Genomic DNA, 3,062 nt, shown 5'->3' with positions numbered 1-3,062 from the left:
ATTATCCTAAGTCTTGTGGGATACTGAACGAACAAGACCTCTCTCTACATCCCCACCCCCACCAAAGTCGCACCAGGTTCCAGTTCTCATCCAGCAAACAGCCTGTTTCCTTTTTCATCGTTAATTTTTTTTTTGCCTATCTTTCATCCGTGTGTTCTATATCTCTCTACATCGCCGTCTAGATCTCTCGTTGCCCTTTCCCCCGACTCTCAGTCTGAAGAAGGGTCTCGGCCCGAAGCGTCACCCATTCCTTCTCTCCGGAGATGCTTCCTGTCCCGCTGAGTTACTCCAGCATTTTGTGTCCATCTCCGGTTTAAACCAGCGTCTGCAGTTCCTTCCCCGTTCATTAAACGGAGAGTTATGGGCATGGTCTTAGAAGATCCTGTATTAATCTGAAGCTTTATATAGATGATCAATGGGAGCCGAGGTGGGTATATATCAAAGACCCAGGCGAACTGGAGGGCCTGATATGAGTAGTTAATATGAAATCATAGTCGTATTTCCACTAAAATGCTCCAAATATATCACAGTGGTGCGAATTACAGAGAGCGAGAGTATTATCGCCGGGCCCTGGCTGGTATTTAACCACCAGACAATATTTCTAAATATATTAATAAAAATAGATATTAAAAAATATATCTATCTACCATAACATTTTTGTTCTTGGGGAATTATAAAGGTGACCACTAGTAAACTAAAAGGCGGGGGGGGGGGGGGGGGGGGGGGAAAGGGACATGTGAACATCAGAAAAATATTACCCCCAAAAAACTCCTAACTTTTTAAAAATGTTTCATGTTCGGTCTCTAATGACCCCAGTGAGGCGTGGGCGCCGGACCAATGATTCCAGGCATCTGGATGTATATTTACCGTCGATAAAGTGACTAATTTAGCCTCGTCGATTTTGTCCGGTGTGTAGCGTGGGTTTGTGCAAGTGGTCCGGCGGGCATTAGGACCTGGCGGGATCTATAAGGCAATAAAGAACACAGTGAATCATCTGAGGCAGCATTGCTCCGCCCAAAGATACACAGAGCTCGTTGATACATTAGTACCTGCAGCCATTCATTACGTCCAGTCGTTTTTATTAAAGATACCAACGCAATAAAGGTGTAGAGGTGAAGGGTCAGGCGGGTATCTATCTATCTATCTATCTTCAAGGTGCAGGAAGGAACTGCAGATGCTGGTTTAAACGGAAGATAGGCACAAAAACGCTGTAGTAACTCAGTGGGTCAGGCGGCATTTCTGGATATAAAGGTATGGTTGACCCGATATGTCACCCATTCCTTCTCTCCAGCGATGCTGCCTTTCCCGCGGAGTTACTCCAGCATTTTTGTGTCTATCTTTAGTGGATTCGTGGATCTACGTCCGCAGCGGCATTTCCACAGCTCAAGAGACTAGAGGGAATCCGGCTGTGACAAGCTCTCCTTCTCCCCCACGCCTTGTCGAGCTTGATTTCCCATTCACAGCGACTGCATTCACTTATTTGACATCCTCGAGGCATCTTTGCAAATTCACAAATAATTTGAAAAACCGGTACAATCAGCAAACCCTATAAAAAGAATTTGATGCCGTCACCGAATTAAATTGATCAGGATACAATTAACGACCAGTGATTCACAACACTCTCCTGTCAAGACTCAAGAGTGTTTTATTGTCATATGTCCCAGATGCAACAATCAAATTCTTACTTGCAGCAGCGCAACACAATATGTAAACACAGTACAGGTACTCTGTAAATAATATAATAAACGAGAGAGAAACAAAAGTTCAGTGTGTGTATATACACATACTCACAAATACACACACACATAAATATACAAACACACACATACGTACAGACAAAAAACAAACAATAATATTGCAATAATATTAGTATTAGAAGCTCTCTCTCTCCCTCTCCCCTACTGACAGGTTTAACCAATTAAAATTAAGACTTTTGTAAATTTTGAATGACACTGGTTCAAGCCTATATATTTGCTGAAGCCAGGAGCTAGTTTGGGATCCCAAAGGTATTAAATGCAGAAACCGACTGATTACTGAGCATTGAATTTCTTTTCATATTCTAACACGAATTAGGTGTACTTCACGGAATTTATCGGAATGACTTTTGTGGTTTTGGTTGTGGGTGGAATCGAACACTCTGCATGTAATCACTGAACAACCTGCGCTCGGTCCACCTTAGCCTACATGAACTCCCGGTTGCCAAACACTTTAACTCCCCCTCCCATTCCTACACTGACCTTTCTGTCCTGGGCTTCCTCAACTGTCAGAGTGAGGCCCAGCGCAAATTGGAGGAACAGCACCTCATATTTCGCTTGGGCAGCTTACACCCCAGCGGTATGAACATTGACTTCTCTATCTTCAAGGAACCCTTGCGTCCCCTCTCTCTTCGTCCCTCCCCCACCCTAGTCATAGTACTAGTTCAGGGCTGGGGAACCTTTTCATGTTGGACTGCCGCATTAAGTTAGCTGTAATCTAATAAGGCCCCATCCAAGAAACTTCAATTAGATATACTTCAAAATGTACATTGTTTTGTAAAATGTTGTGACATGATGGGCTGTTAAGCAGACAGAATTTTAAAAAATACAGTCAAACAAACACGCTGTTTTACTATTGTCAAATTCAACTTCAAACGGAAAGCCACGTGCACCGCTACCAAAAGTTGATAATACTGAAGACTGGACGGCCAGCAGACTCTCCCCGACATCTTCCCTCTCGTCGACCAGCCTCGGGCGGTGGTGGCGCCAGTCAGGCAGGGAGGTTCACGTGCATTCTAGAGTCGCATTAAAACTAAATCATGAGCATAACGTGTTAAAATAGCCCTCATGACTGACTAATTTTTTTAATTGGCCCGTCAGTCGGGGAGGATTATTTTGTTGAATCTTCTTTTACTCTATGGTATTTTAAATTCGTTCATTTTAAGATTTAAATAAAAATAATGAAAGATGAACAAAAACATATTAATTAAAATAAAAGGATTTGTTCTTCAAAATTTGGATTCATTCCATTCCAAAGGCCGCAGGTTCCCCACCCCTGCACTAGTTTCAAAGTTGTCCTGTTGAGTT

This window comes from Leucoraja erinacea, chromosome 23 (assembly GCF_028641065.1).
Source record: "Leucoraja erinacea ecotype New England chromosome 23, Leri_hhj_1, whole genome shotgun sequence".
Taxonomy (NCBI): Eukaryota; Metazoa; Chordata; class Chondrichthyes; order Rajiformes; family Rajidae; genus Leucoraja; species Leucoraja erinaceus.
Note: the sequence above shows the minus strand (reverse complement) of the source record.